Here is a 17,182-nt window from a genome sequence, read left to right as displayed (position 1 = left end):
GAAAAGGAGGGCATCCTTTGTCAATTAGCCTTGTTGTGACTAACTGAGGGGACAGGTGAATAAAGAATAGGAGGCTGTTCATTACTTCTCACAATATGGTGTATCCTATTCCTGATGAAAGGCTTTTGCCCAAAACGTCGATTTTCCTGCTCCTCGGATGCTGCCTGACCTGCTGTGCGTTTCCAGCACCACTCTAATCCAGACTCTGGTTTCTAGCATCTGCAGTCCTTGTTTTTACCTATATGGTGTGTCCTGTCTGGAATTGCAGTAACTTGGAAAACCTGGATTTGCTTGTAATACCTGTCAACTTTAAACACAATCTATCCATTTACCTCCACCGTATCAGTTTTGAACTTTTAATGATTGTATTTCCTTCTCCAATATCATGGCGTGGGTAGCATCTGTTTCCTTGGTAAAAACAGATGCAGAGTATTAATTTAGTACCTCAGCATTTTGACCCTATTGCAATGTGCAAATCTCTTTTTGGTCCCTCGTTAGCCATTCTCCTCATTCTACGTTCTTTTATTATTTATCTCCCTGCTGAAAAACATTGGGACTCCCTTTTTATGTTAACTGTCCGTCTCTTTTTCATAATCCCGCCTTATTCTCTATTATGTATTTCCACCTCCCTTCTGTACCTTTTGATTCTCAATTGTATTTTGCCCCTGATATCTATTGTAAGCACACTTGTTCTTCCTAATCTTAATTTCTGTCTTTGTTTTTCATCCAGGGAGCTCTGGATTTATCTACCTTCCGTTTTCCTTTTCAGGGGAATATATCTGTGAATGAATCGTTCTTCTTGGAAGTAGCCCATTGTTCAGTTAGAGTTCTTTCCATCGACCTTTGTCTCCAGTCTATCTGGCCCTGTTTCGTTCTTGGCCCATTGAAGTTGGCTTTCTTCCAGTTAATTATTCTTACTCAGGATTGTTCATTGTTCCTACCCATCATTACCCTAACCCTTATGATATAAAAATCACTGCTCTCTAAGTGTTCCGCATGAATATTAAACTACTTGGCTAACCTCCTTCCTGACACCTAGATCTGGAGGTGCCTCTTTTTTTTTTGCTGGAATAGGCACATACTTCTGGAGGAAATTTTCCGAAACATAATCTCGGAACAGTTAATCTTTATACCCTTCACAATACCACTATTGCAGTCTAATTAAAATTCCCCATTATAACTGTAATATAGAGTACTCTATAGTATTCTGTAATTTCTTTGCAAATTTGTTCCTCTACTTCCCTATCAACAGTTTGTGGCCTAAAGGCTATACCAATGTACTTGCACCTTGTTGGTTCATGAACTCTACCTAAATTGATTCTGTACATGAACCCTCTGGGACATTCTCTTTCTCTGGGGCTGCAGTCCTGTCCTTGACCAATACTGCCACCACTCTGCTTTTTCTTCTCTTCCCCGTGTCCCTTGGATACCTTTTATCCAGGAATAATCTGCAGTTTCTTGAGGCCGTTCTCCATTATAGACACTAAATGATAATTCCAAAGGTTAATGTGTGTTTGTAAGTCACAAATCCTAGTTACTAAATCCTTGTATTCAAATACATAAAGTGTAACCCTGATTTAGAATGTTTTGTTTTACTTGCTCCCTTAATCTGGCTCTACCTAATAATGTACTATTTTCTATTCTAGTGTGAAATGTCTCTCTCAGTACTGTATCTTCTCTCATTCTCTCCTGGTTCCCACACCCCATTTATTGTATATATGCTGCAGTATATTGAATATCTTAACGTATGCAATGTCGTTTATTCAAAGGATCGTGAATGGAATGGAACTTGAAACTCTGACTCAGCAAGACTAGAGAAGTTGGTTAAATATCTTGGACAGTAATTCTGCTGATGGAGCAGAGGAGATATTATTCGGCTTTGAAAGAGTTAGAATTTCACTGCATTTTACAGTCAATTAGCATTTGAGATTTTTAAAACTTCCTCGATGATTTTGCACTCTTTAAAGTGGAATTCTTGGGGGTTATGAGTGATGCTTACTCCCTTTTGCTCAGTGCAAGCTAGACAGAGGGTCAGACATTGAGTTATATCAGATTTATTTTGTCTCCTTCACCTTTTTAATTTTTTCTTAGCTTTAGTCTGGCTGCCAGCTTTTTCTGTGAATCGTATATTACCTGGCTTGAACCAGTAGCTTCAGTATTAATGTAACTTCATACTTCTTGGCAACTTTACAGTCATCTCTGTGCCATATTTTATTCAATGGAGAATTTATCATCTCTTCCCATACTTCAACCTTTATCCCCCATTGAAATATTAATCCAGCTTCCAAAGGTAATTAATTGACCTTGCATTAAATATAAGAACATCAGAGGACTGGATTGCTTTGAGTGACTCACATATCTAACAACTTGGTGGTTTGCCAAACGTCTATTACCTTGGCTCTACACAGACAGGGTGAGAGCTGCAGCAGTTCCACACGTTAAAAGATCAGGATGAGCAGACCTGCACTTGCAGCAAAATCAAATTGCAAGTCAACTCAAGAATTTTGATAGCAGGCAAGAAATGAACATTCTTGGCCATTCCTGGTATCTCCACAGACCGGTTAAAATTAGCCAAAATTAACTGGTGCTGTAAACAAAGAAAACTCTTATTTCCTCAAATTCATTTTTATTCCATGTCGTGACGTACACAAACCAAAGCCAGACAATTATTACCTCTACTTGTGTATTGCCGCATTTCTGTTTGTTTTGCCTACATTCGCAATGTCTGTGCATTTGTAATAAAGACCACTGTAAACCTACAACAATTGGATGACAAATTCCACAAGATTGATAAGACAGAGAGTAACACCAGTAATTACTGTAAGATCCAAAAGCATCACTTTGCACTGGCTTTTCCTTTGTGCGGCTATTATACTGGACAAATTGTGTCCAACTAGGAGGAAATAAGATCAGTGCTCACATTATATAATGGACTATGTTCATGCATTGCACACCAGACAAACAGCATGACTGTTTAGTGAGTGCAGAAAGCAGAAAACATAGCCAGGCTGAAGAAAATTTTGACTGTTGTACAGCGTATAAGTGCTATTATTCCAGATTTAAATGAAAGGCTTTTTCTAGGAATGTTTTGTAAACTTCTCCCTGCATCTCCAAATGTAACACTGGAGAAAGTGAGGACTGCAGATGCTGGAGAGTCAGAGTTGATAAAGTGTGGCACTGGAAAAAGCACAACAGGTCAGGCAGCATCCGAGGAGCAAGAGAGTCGATGCTTCAAGAAGGGTCCTGCCTGAAACTCTGACTCTCGTTTTCCTCGGATGCTGCCTGCCGTGCTGTGTATTTTACAGCTCAACGCTTTATTTAATCTGGTAGCATTCCAGAGTAGAGACATCTGTACATTCACTTGCCACTGTACATTCTTGCACGTTCATTGAGGTAGTAGCTGAAGCATGAAGATGTTTCACTGAGAATTGACCAACTTTAGCTGTACTTACCCTAATAACACACTACTCTCTGTTCCTTAGCCGCTGTTCGTTCCCTCTTTACAACCTAGAAAACATGAGACATTGAATAATCGGAATGATAGAGGTAACGTGGTTATAATGTGCGTGGGTCTCCCTCCATTAGATGTGTATCAAATGAATGATAATTTACAGAAAACTGCTGCAAAATTTTTAGTAAATGCTGTTTGATTTTGGTGTTGGCCATTTCAGGTTTTCAATGCAGAATCAAGATCTTTGTATCAATTAAAGTTTGAAGTGACCACTTTAAAACCATACAGTGTTTGGGAAAATCATCACCATTTCCCAAAAATCAATTTTCTTCCTGGCTTCTACCAGTCTGGAAAGCACCAGGTCAAAGTGTGTATAAAAATGTTTTAAGGTGCAGTTGAAGCTGGAGAAGGAGTAAAGGGAATGCTAACATGCGAATGATTACATTCCTTAACCTGCTTTATGGTATTAACTGGTAAGTGGTGGGGTATTTTCTACATCCAACAAAATCTTAATATATTTAGTCACATTTGGGGTGATTCACTTCCAAACTCATCATCGTATAAATAAGATTTAAAACTGTTGGCAAGTATCACCATCCCTCCTAAAAATGCAATACACAGAAAAGAAAATGTAGTAGTTGCACAAAAGATACAATGGAAGTCTAGATGAATGTCAGCATATCAAGTTTTGTTTTCAAAGTGATATCTTTGCAATATATTAAAAAAAGACGAGTGAAGTAATTCACTGGAATACTGAATAAAATTTTTTTTTAATGATTGGCAGAGATGAAGAGTGTAATATTTCATAATTTGTTAAAGGTGAAGAAGAATTTGTCAATATGAACTTGGCAATGAAGATGTTATTATCAAATGGCTGTAGATAGGTATTATTCCATGCCAAGTGCCCTCTGCCAAAATGGACATTTTTGACTCATTGTCTATTGATGCTTCATCCCAAGTGGTTTTCTTGTCAGCATTTGGTGCTTAGCCATGACCACCTACTGTCTGGGGCAGGACCAGGGCAAAGGTCCTTGGTCCACCTCAGCTAGAACCATGCTTTAGCATTATTCTGAAGAACAAGCTAGTCATCTGAGCTAATCAATTGCCTATGGATACTGTACACCTAATTTCCTGAACCTAATGCAAAAATTACCAACAGGTCACAGAAACTAAATGACTCTGTAATCATTTCAGACAATATGAAAAGGATTCAAACCTTCAGTCTTTAATGAAGTAATGAGGTACTGTGATTATAGGAGGCCTCATTACACAAGTGACAAATTTGCAATGCAATATTGATAGAATGCAAGGCAGTTCAAAAGTACAGCAGAAATATTTGCCCTTCTCTCACCTGTGGTTAGTCATATGCCACTGTGTAGAAATTCTTTTGCACACAACTGAAGTAGTCCATGGTTCATCAATGTTCTCTTCCTTTAAGAGTAAGCCAATTTGATTTCATTCAGTAAGTTAAAATCCAGAAGTATGAGAAGTTTAATCCATGATAAGATACCTTCAGGGATTGCTATAGATTATGAATGCAATTGATCAGTGAGATTTAACAAATTCAACATCCTTAAAAGGATTCCATCTGAAATCCTAACCTCGGAGATAGAAAAGGTTCATGGTTTGTGATTTTGAAAAGTTCAAACAACAAGTGTACCCTTAGCTTTTGTTTTCTTTCTTCATTTTTTGTCAGTATTGCTGGCAAGACCACCTTATATTGCTCAACCCTAATAGCTCTTTGACAAGGAGTGATAAATTACCTACAAATGAATGGCATTGCCAAGCCATTTCAGGGGGGAGTTGTGGATCTGGAGTAATGTGTCAGCCAGACTAAACAAGGATGGCAGGTACTGTGCCATGAATGTGATTGCCAACCAGTTTTTTTCTAATGTCGATCTTGTAGCTTCTTGTTGCAACCTCTACAGACAATTTGAGGACAGCAAACTCCCATAAACAGCAACATTATAATGACCAGATAATCTGCTTTTATGTTGATTTGAAAGATAAATAACGACCAAGGAAAGTTCTTCTTTGAAATAGTGCCATGTGATGGCTTTCATTCATCTAAGAGGTGTGAGGATGCTGCTGCTTTAACAAGGTTATGTTGTCCTTGGTTTTCTTTTCAAATGGGTCATAAAGTCATGGGTCCCGAGATGTCTGGGTTTATCTACTTGAAGAAGCTTTTAAGTTTTAAAAAAAAAACATTTGTATAATGAAAGGGAATGGCCAGTTCTCCCAGCTTTCTTGAAATGTTTTGAGGGGGTCTGGCCTGGTCCAGAACTGATTGAGGGCTCTTTGTGGGATTTGTTCTATAGTTCCGATTTGGGATTAAGGTAGTTGGACTCCAAGGCAGTGAGTGGGAGGTGTTAGTGTCGTTTGTTCCAGATATTGATTTTGGTTGGTTTAAACAGTGCTTGGGATAGCAATGGCTCTTTCAGTTACTAAGAGCTTTCTGAGGTTAGAAGAAGTTACTTTGGGGTTTTACAAAAATTAAACAGTACAAAGCTGCTGGAATTGGCAACCAGGCTGGAAGTGAAATTGCCAGTGTCTTGGAAGAAAGAGGCTGTTGTTATCAAAATGGCTCCATATTCAATTGTGCTGGAAAGGCCATTAGAATATTTGGAAATGGCTCTTAGCCCTGTTCAAGAGGTTCTGAGATTTGAAGATACTTCCCAAATTTGCCAAGAAAGTTTAGAAAGTCAGAGATATACTTTTAGAATTAGCAAACCAGTTAGAATTGGGTTTAACCAGGGACAAATAGAAAGCTGAAATTGTAATGAAGTTGGTCAAGTGCTTGGGTATATCAGACAAACCAAGAAGTGCAGTGGAGTTAGAAAAATTAAAATTGCCCTTCTTTCCTTTTCTTTATCTGCTAACTCCTGTTGCCTCACTTGCAATGTTAGAAGAAAGGGAGGAAGGTTTTTTAGCTGAACAAAAAGAGGAGAGGAAGGCCCTTGCAGAGGAAAGAAAAAGAACGAATTGCTTTAGCAGAACAAAAAGAGAGAGGAAAGAAAGAAAGAGGGAGAATTTTTAGATTAGATAACTTAGTGTGGAAACAGGCCCTTTGGCCCAACAAGTCCACACCGACCCTCCGAAAAGCAACCCACCCAGACCCATTCCCCTACGTTTACCCCTTCACCTAACACTACGGGCAATTTAGCATAGCCAATTCACCTAACCTGCACATTTTTGGACCGAGGGAGGAAAACAGAGCACCCAGAGGAAATTCACGCAGACATGGGGAGAATGTGCAAACTCCACACAGACCGTTGCTTGAGGCAGGAATTGAACCCAGGTCTCTGGCACTGAGAGGCAGCAGTGCTAACCATTGTGCCGCCATTGAACTTAAGACGTTGCCACTTAGACAGGAATTCAAAAATTCCCATACTGAAGTAGTGAGAACACATGTGGAAGAGCAGAGAGTTAAAATGGCAAGATTAGCAGCTGAAATGGCTGATGATAATGAGTTGGTTCATAAATCAAAGTTTGACTTCCAACATCATGAGGGATAGAAATTGGAGAAAAGAGAAATCCTCATGTGGTAAGGGAAAGGTAGTTCTCGATGAAGATCATAAGGATAACTTATCACAGGGTAAAAAAGAAACCCTTGAAGGGGAAAGTGAAGTTAAAAAGCTCCGGTGTTTTCACTGCAATAAAGTAGGCCACGTGAAATCAGTTTTGGTGGGTTAGAAAAAGCACTGGGAAGTCAGATGTAGGAAAACCGGATAATCCAGTAATTTTGTTGGAGTGGTAACAGAAAGCACAGTGGAAACTAAAAAGCTGCACCAGAATGTACAACCTGGTCAGAGGTTAGTTAAGGTGGAAGTGCCAGATCTTCTCAAACCATATACCTGCGAAGGTAATGTTTGCTCGCATAGGCCAGGAGCAGCAGGTGAAGAGGTTACAATGTTAAGAGATACAGGATCCTCTCAATCTGTGATGTTAAAAGATGAGGAAATATATACCTCTGAAGGACTGTTGCCAGAAAAAGTACTAGTAACAGGAATTAATGCTGAGACAAAAAGAACTCTATTATGTAGAGTGAGGTTAGAGTGGAGAAGTCATGGTAAGAGTACTAGACAAACTCTCAGCTTCAGGAATACAATTGTCCTTTCTAACGATTTAGCTGATTTGCAGGTAGGAGCGCTGCCTACTGAGATCAAAAAGCCAGTGCAAATGAACTATTACAAGATGCATTTTCTGGGATTTTCCCTGATTGTGTGGTCATAAAGTCAACAGTTGAAACAGGAGAGATCAAAGTGTACAGATCAGAAAGTTGAAGTGGAATTAGCAGAGACCCTGTTTGATCGAATGGTTGACACAGAACAGGAGCAAATGGCTGACAAAGTAGAAATCTTTAACTCTGATAAATCAACTGAGTTATAGCAGAAAGATGAAAATTTAAAGCAATTGTATCAAAAGGTATACACGGAGGCAGAATCCAAAATGCTATTACCTTAACCATGATGTCTTAAGGAAGAAATGGAGACTATCACATATTCAGGCAAATGAGAAATGGGCAGAAGTTCACCAAGTGGATTATAGAAATGAAATGTTGCAGGTAGCGCATGAACTACAAGTAGGAGGTTATTTAGGGGTAAGAAAAACTTTAGCTAAATTACAAAAAACCTTTTTACTGGCTTGGACTGCACAAGGATGTAATTGAGTTTTGCCAGATATGTCACATGTCATGTAATTGGAAAACCACAGGGAGTAATAAAATCTGCATTTTTAATACCTATTCCTGCATTTGAGGAACATTTTACAAGAGTCTTTTGTAGGGCCCCTACAAAATAACAAAAAGTAGGTATCAGTATTTATTAACAATAGGGATGTGTCCACTAGATTTCCAGTGGCTATTTCATTATGCAATATCACAGCTAAAATAATTGTAGAGGAGTTACTCAAACTTTTCACTAGATATGGACTATCCACAGAGATACAATCAAATTTTACTTCAAAATTATTCAAGGGAATTTTGGACAGCTTCAGAATAAAACAATTAGAATCTACTGCATACCATCCAGAATCACAGGGAGCACTAGAAAGGTAGCATCAGACATTAAAGACCATGTTGAGGGCTTATGGCCAAAACTATCAAGATGGTTGGGATAAGGGAATTCCGTTTGTACTTTTTGCGATCAGAGATGCACTAAATGAATCGACCAAATTCAGTCCATTTGAATTAGTTTTTGGGCATGAAGTGAGAGGACTACTAAAATTGTTTAAGGAGAAATTGATAAGTCAGAATTTAGAGACCACATATTTGGACTGTGTGTCAGACTTTAAGGAATAATTAAATAGAGCAGGGAAATTGGCTAGACAGCATTTAGAAGTATCACAACATACAATGAAATGAGAAGCAGACAAGAAATCAAAAACTCACTATTTTGCCATCGGAGATAAAGTATTTCTTCCAGTGATAGGTGAACCTTTAAAAGAAAGGTTTCGTGGATCATATCGAGTCAAAAGGAAATTGAGTGAGGCGACCTATTTGAGAAGGACTCCAGACAGAAAGAAATCTCACAGTGTGTCATATGAATATGCTCAAAAGGTATTTTGACAAGGAAGGAAAGCAAGAGAAGAATGTGTTATTGGTGACGATACAGAGAGAAGAATCAAGTTCAGAGGATTCTGAATTGGACATTCCTCAAATTAAATTGGACAATGAGGAAGTTGTCAAAAATTGGGATAAGTTATTGAGTTATCTTCCAGAGGAAATTCGAAATGACCTGAAAGAGTTATGTGGAAATAAGCTGGGAAGTACTAACCTAATTTTGCATGATGTAGATATGGTGGATGTTATGAATAAGCAACATCCTTATCGGCATAATCCTCTAAAGTTGACAAGTTCAAAAGGAGATTAAATGCATGGTCCAAAATGGCATAATCAAAGTGAGTTACAGTGACTGGAGTTCACCCATAGTAATGGTGCCAAAAGTAGATGATACCCAACAGTTCTGTGGCCTATCTCAAAATCAATGCAGTTACAAAGGCTGATACATATCCGATTCCATATTTAGAAGACTGTATGGAGAAGGTGGGACAAGCAACTTATATTTCTAAGTTGGACTTGCTCAGAGGATACTGGCAGGTACCGTTGTCCAAAAGAGCGAAGACAATTTCTGCTTTTGTAAAGTCAAATAGAACATACTAATTTAAAGTCATGCCATTTAATATGAAAAATGCACTAGCCACATTTCCGAGACTAACCAATAAGGTCATTTCTGGACTACCCACTTGTGTAGTTTATATTGATGAACTGGTGATTTTTAGTCACACATGGAAGGAACATCTACAACATTTATCCGCGTGGTTTGATCAACTTTGGAAGGCAGGCTTGGTAATAAACCTGACTAAAAGTGAATTTGCCTAAGTCCAAAGTCACCTTCCTGGGCCATGTTATTGGACATGGACAAATATTCCCATGGAATGTAAAAACAAAGGTAATTGGGAAGTTTCCCATTCCATTGACAAAAAACACAGTACTACGATTCCTGGGATTAAATGGATTTTATTAGAAATTCATACCAAATTTTAACAGTGTGGCTGCTCCACTCACTAATTACTAATGATAAGCAAGAAGTTTCAGTGGACAGCAGACTCAGAAGGCATTTGAGAGCCTGAAAGCTATGTTAACCACTGCTCCAGTATTAGCTATACATAATTACACAAAGTCATTCAAGGTGGCTATCGATGTAAGTGGTGTGTGTTGGTGCTGTGCTCTTACAGGAAGATTATGAGAAAATAGAAAGACCTATCGGGTATTTCTCCAGGAAATTGAACATTCATCAGCAGAAACATTCGACAGTTGAGAAGGAGATTTTGAGCTTGGTGTTGGCATTACAACACTTCAATGTTTATGTTTCTTCCCTAAAGTACATGAGTGAAACAGGTTTTTAAAACAACAAATGGCAGGGATTTTATGATCCTAATTAGATCTTTAATTCCACCTTTATTTGTGGAAATTAAACTTCACGGTCTGCCATGGCAGCATTTCAAAGCCATGGCCCAGATTCCCCTGGGATCTCTGGATTACTGATCCATTGACATTACCACTATACCACTGCCTCCCTTAAAATAGCTGTGTCTTCTCTTTTGACAAACCCTTCTCTTCTATTGCATATTTCTGCTCTCTATTTATTAGATCAAATGCACCATTGCTCTAGTCCCACTGCTCCATAGGTCACAACATAAAATAAAAATACTCTTTCCCATTATCAAGATCACAAAGTAAACACCTTGCCTTCATAAGGTTTTCAACATTACCCAGGTTTCTTATTAACCAGGTTTCTTAATAAACACAACAATGGGTTTAATAACAATACAAACCATATTCAATCAAGATGCAAATATTGGTTAACAGAGTCAGCAATATGTTTTAGATTAGATTCCATACATTGTGGAAACAGGCCATTTGGCCCAACAAGTCCACACCGACCCTCCGAAGAGTAACCCATCCAGAACCATTTCCCTCTGACTAAAGCATCTAACACTATGGGCAATTTAGCATAGCCAATTCGCCTGACCTGCATATCTTTGGACTGTGGGAGGAAACCCACCAGATGTTCTAGTACATGTGGTTAAATCATTCATCATGGTTGCAAATTGTCTGCTCAGGTTTCTTCAATCACTTTTTCAAAAGGACAAGTAGGTTTCACCTTGCATTCAACAAGAAGGCTTTTGTTTCAGAAATGACAGCAAGGGAGCTTGTCCTTAGCAAGCTTTCCTCCATTCAGTTTATTCTTGGCAGGCTTCCCTCCAGCTCACCAACTAAAACAAGCACCTTTCCAAGCAGTCACTGTTCCACACAACCTCAGCAGTTTCTACAGCAAAACAATAATTATCTCCAACCATGTGATTTACAGGAAGCCTTGTTGGTAAAGATAGAGTGATAGCTGCATGGGTTCTAATCTGCGTTAGGTTATTGACAGCAGAATTAAAGTTTACAGAAGTTGGGAGGCATATCATCATTGAAATAGTTGAGAGCAGAGTTGATAAAATGCTCAAATTTTAATTAACTGATGGGTAATAATAATGTTAGGAATATATACTATCTGAAATATTAATTTAGAATATAATTGAATGGCGATATCTTGGATATTTTTTAGAAAGAACATTTGGGAAGGCAAAAGGAAAAATGTTGCAAACTTGCAAAGAATGCAAACTGCGCCACTGAATCCCTGAGTCCATAATGCCCTCAGAGGGATCACATGACCCAGTTTGTGAGTGTATTAAATCTGTTGGATTTTGAACACAAGAGTGTCTGAGATATGTTGCCAGGAGGTTTTCCCCTCTCTTTTTCCTCTGAAACCACTTGCATCATTGTTTTTGTAATCTCAATCCATTGAATTGCCTCATCACCTTAAGTTCCTAAAGCAGATACCTTCAATGATGCAAAGGAGATTGACGACTACAGTCTTCAGATAAAAAGAATTCAACTAGCCATATCTAACCCAAGAAGAAATCCCAATGCCAATAGTATTTGGCCAAAGTACATGTTAAATAACAGTTTGCAAGTTTTACAGCAGGGTACTTGTATAAATTTGCACACTTTAAACATTTTATTAATAATCTTTACTTTTTTGTTTGAGGAAGTTCTGATTGTTATTCAAGGAAGTGGCTGACTTGCTTTTGATACTGAGCAACATACAGTATAATATATAGATTTGTCAGTGTCACTTCCCTATTAAAATTCAAACTTTGTTGTGGCCAGTAGTGGGAAAGGGAAAGGGAAAGGAATCCGTTCACTGCTTGTAATTTAGTCACGACAATACAGGTGAGAGACTGGACAGTCATTTTGTTTTTGGAAGGAATTGAGGCTTAGAAACTCAACTCAGAATTAAATAGGGCATTGAGGCAACAAATGATAAGGTTCAGCTCAAGTTATTTGTTGGGGATGGAAAGAGAGTCATTCCCAGACACCAAAGTATTAAAAGCCTTAAAAGTATTAGTACAGGCATGTCTAATTGATCTAAATGTTGGGAAGACCAAAATTAACAGTATTTTGAGAACATGAAACAATCTCAAATGAACATTTATTGGCCATAAATGAATTATAATGAGCCAAAATACAAGCCGACCGTCTAATCTTCCTTTAAGTGCTGAGCAATATGCTGGTACAAAAAGACTATCCATAGGCTTCTAGAAAATCAGAAATGAAGAAGTCCATTAATGTAATGAAAATAATGGATGTGTTTAAATCCAACTTAACATTGAAGAGAAGTTGTTTCCACTGTCCTGCTGAGTTAAAGTTTCAACATAAAACCAATCAAATCAGTACCTCATTCCTCAGCCAGTGGTTTATTGAGTATAGGACGTTATGTTGAGGTTATACAGGACGTTGGTGAAGCCTTTTCAAGAGTATTGTGTCCAGTTCTGGTCTTCCTGTTGTAGCAAGGATACTATTATGCTGGAGAGGGTTCATAACAGGTCTATCAGGATGTTAATGGAAATGGAGGGTTTGAGTTATAAGGAGAGGCTGGATAGGCCCAGTCTTTTTTCACTGGAGGGTAGGAGGTTGAGAGGTGACTGTATAGAGGTTTTTAAAATTGTAGGGTATAGGTAAGGTAAATGGTAAGTGTCTTTCCCCAGGATGTGTGATTTCAACACTAGGAGGCATATTTTTAACACTAAGGGAGAGATTTAAAACTGACCTGAAGGGCAATTTTTTTTTACAGAGTGTTTCATGTTTGGCATGAACTTTCTGAGGAAGTGGTAGATGTGGATACAGTTACAACAGTTAAAAGGCATTTAGATAAGAACATGAATAATAAATGTTTGGAAGGATGTGGGTCAAGGGCAGGCAGGTGCGATTGGTTTAGTTTGGGATTATGGTCAGATGGACTGGTTGGACCAAAGGGTCTATTTCTGTGCTGTCTGGCTCCATGACTCTATAATTCTACACAATTGGTTGCACCAATGAGAGGAATGTTGGAGCATATAAGAAGCTGAAAAATAATTTCAGAATGGTGGACAGAGAGCAAAATTTACTAAAAATTTCACAGTCCATTTAATCTTCAAAGCTTATTGCACAGTTTTAGTCATCCTGTTATATATCAGTATTTGATTAATAAAACAAATAGTGCTTATGAAGTGCTAAATGCTACAACATTGTTTGCAAAACCTCATGATACAGGAAAGCGAGCCCCAATGATACACAAAATATATTCAAATAAAATGTTAAAGAAATGTTGCAACATGCCATAATTTATTTTAAAAAGTAAAATATTGAAGGCATTGCGGTAGGAGACTCAATATAGGACCCAACAAGAATAAAGATTGGAAAATAGCCCAGGAATTTACAATTACTTTATAAATTGGTAATGCTGCATTAATTTAGGAATGGCACAATTGCAAACACTGCAGAAATCTGAATCATCTGAGAAAGAGAAGGTTGAATGCAATATTTTGTCATCAGTTTGGGCATGTAATTCAGCTTCTGACTGACAACATTTTATGTGACACTCTTTTAAAAATATAGTTTTATTGAGAAAATAATTTTTTAAAGTATTGCAACAAATACAAAACAATACAACTCAAAACAGTACAAAAAAAACACAAGTAAAAAATACCCAACCCACCCTCATGTACAAATATATAAACATATATAGAAAAATATAGAACAAAAAGATCAAACTAGCTATTTAACTAAATAAATAATAACCAACAACAAACTAATAAATAGTAATAACTCAGCCCAGCCAAACAAGACATTCATACGTTCACAGCTCCTCCTCCCTGGAAAATGGACTCGTAAAACACAAACGTTCCAGCTATATAAAAGCCCTTGTTAGTGTGGCAGATAAATCTGTGTCCAGATATTCCAAGAAGATTACATGTTTTATAAAAATTCTCAGTTTTGTGGTGTACCATGTTTGTGAGAAAATCCAGGGGAATATGCTCTATAACAATCTTCCGCCAACCCGACAGGCCCGGGGGTGATTTTGGATACCCAAACTAGCAAGATATTCTTTCTTGCGCAGAAAGTGAGGATATTGAAATGCTTTTACTTATGTGCATCTGCAGGGAACACACTGGGCAGGCCCAGAAGAAGAGAAATCAGGTCCTTCCCCACCCTTACACCCAAAATCCACTCCATTGCACCCACCACAGCGCTCCAGTATGTTTGGAGCCTACCACAAGACCAGAGACAATAGGTAAGAATGCCTGTACAGACCTTGCACTTAGGACATATTGAAGATACCCCTGATTTAAATTTTGACAAACGGTCCGGAGCCAAGTGGGCTCTTTGGAGAATCTTCAACTGTAAAGCATGGGTCCTATTGCAAATTGATATCTTTCTTGCGTTTTCCCAAATATCTACCCGAGCCTCTGAGGAAACTTCAACACCTAGTTCTCTCTCCCACACCCTGCAGAGTCGATCAAACTCATCTGAGGGTCCACCCCCCCAACTGATGACATAAAGTACTGACATAAAGTGTATTCTTAGCACTGAGCACCCCCTTCTCTATGTCGGATTTGTAGGGATCAGTCAAAGGTGTAGTCTTTTTTTGAATAAAATCACTAACTTCAAAAAAATGAAAGAGGTCCCTATTAGATAGCTCATATTTCCATACTAACTGTCTCCCTCAAATAAATCGCCCATGCAGGACACAGCCCGAGCTTACCTACGCTAAAAGCCTGAATCTATCATCTCCAGTTGAAAACCCAGCATACCCAATAAAGGTGTAAAAGAAGGTGTTTTGCCAGAATTGCCTTCCCTCTGCTGAATTGCCCTCCATGCTTTGACAGTATTGATGACTATTGGGTTAAGACAATACTCCCTCACTGTCCTCATTTTGTCCAAAAACAGCAAACTGGTAAGCGGGCACCTTGCCTGGGAGGCTTTGATATCTAGCCATTTTGAAAGAGGATCCTCACGTAGGAGTAAAACAAGCTTAGTTGGTAATTTTTAATGTCTGGAAGGTCCACTCTCCCCAGTCTGTGAGGCAATTGCAGTTTAGCTATTTTAATGAGGGGCTGCTGACGATGCCAAATAAAGGTTACATTATTTGCCTCTTTTTGCAGTGAGTCGACTTCTTCGCCCATGGTGACCTATTCACTGTATTAGCAAAGATACTATCTGTAAGAACCAGCTAACCTTTTAGATTAAAACTCTCTATGTATACATTTCACACACACTATAATAATTAGCTCAAACACTGCTGAATTTTGATACATTTGTTCACTGTACTCGACCAGTATACATGCTTCCTCTGATTCACGTCTCCCCAAAGTCCAGGTAAATTCTCTGTTCCTCTTGAGTGCTTTCACACATTTGCTTTGTGTTTTGAAGAAAATCTTCAAAAACTATGATTCAAAGGAACAATTGCCGCAATTTACCACATCAATGTTTAAGAATTTTGTTGAACATGAAGAAAAATCATTTATACTAGAACCTGAAACTGGTATTCTTAGATCTTTGAACAACAATGTAAAGCTGTCTCGACATGCTGAACAATTGTCTCAGGCGAATTCTTCTTTGTTGTTACAATCCTGAAATAAGAAGACTTTGGGAGGTTATTAGGCAGTAAAGCAATTCACGCAAGCCTCCAAGATTCACTTTAGCTGTTGAAAGTCACGCAAATTTGTTCAAGTGTAGAATCCTTCTGTGTTTAGGGTTTTTAAAAAATTCATTCACAAGATGTGGGCATCACTGGCCAGGCCAGTATTTATTGTCCATCCCCAAATGCCCAGCAAGCAGTTAAGAGTTAATCACATTGCCAAGGGCTGGAGTCACATATAGGTCAGACCAGTTGAGGGTGGCAGTTTCCATTCCTAAAGGACATTAGTGAACCGGAGAGGTTTCTCCAAAAATAGTTTCAAGGTCATCATTAGATTCTTAGTTCCAGATTTTTATTGGTCTCAACTTCCACCATCTGCCATGCAGGATTCAAACACAGATTCCCAGAACCTTAACCTGCGTCTCTGGAATAACAGCAATAAAACCACTAAGCCATTGCCTTGCCTTAGATCTGTAAGCTATAATTCTACTTAGAGTCATAGAGATGTACAGCATGGAAACAAACCCTTTGGTCCACCTCGTCCATGCCAAGCAGATATCCTAACCTAATCTAATACCATTTGCCAGCACCCAGCCATGCCCTCCATCACCACCCTCTGTCTTCTACCTTCGAGCTAGTTCTGTATCGAAGTAGCTAGTTCTCCCTGTATTCTATGTCATCTGACCTTGCTAACCAGTCTCCCATGCAGAACCTTATCAACCGCCTTACTGAAGTCCATATAGATCATGTCCACCACTCTGGGTTCATCAATTCTCTTTGTTACTTTTTCAAAAGCTTCAATCAAGTTCATGAGACAGGAGTTCCCACGCACAAAGCCAGGTTGACCATCCCTAATCAGTCCTTACCATTCCAATTACATTTAAATCCTGTACTTGCCCACCACCAATGTTAGGCTCACGGGTCTATAGTTCCCTGGCTTTTCCTTACCGCATTTCTTAAATAGTGGTAGCATGTCAGCCAACCTCCATCCTTCTGGCACCTCACCTGTGACTACCAATGATACAAATATCTCAGCAAGAGGCCCAGCAATCACTTCCCTCGCTTCCCACAGAGTTCTAGGATATACCTGATCAGGTCCTAAGGATTTATCCACTCTTATGCACTTCCTCCTCTGTAATATGGACATTTTTCAAGATGTCACCATCCATTTCCTCACATACTCTATCTTCCATGTCTTTCTCCATAGTAAACTAGTTGGCGT

The sequence above is a fragment of the Chiloscyllium punctatum genome, chromosome 48 (genome assembly GCF_047496795.1).
Source record: "Chiloscyllium punctatum isolate Juve2018m chromosome 48, sChiPun1.3, whole genome shotgun sequence".
NCBI classification, from domain to species: Eukaryota; Metazoa; Chordata; class Chondrichthyes; order Orectolobiformes; family Hemiscylliidae; genus Chiloscyllium; species Chiloscyllium punctatum.
The sequence above is the reverse complement of the archived record's forward strand: the minus strand, read 5'-3'. Positions refer to the sequence as shown.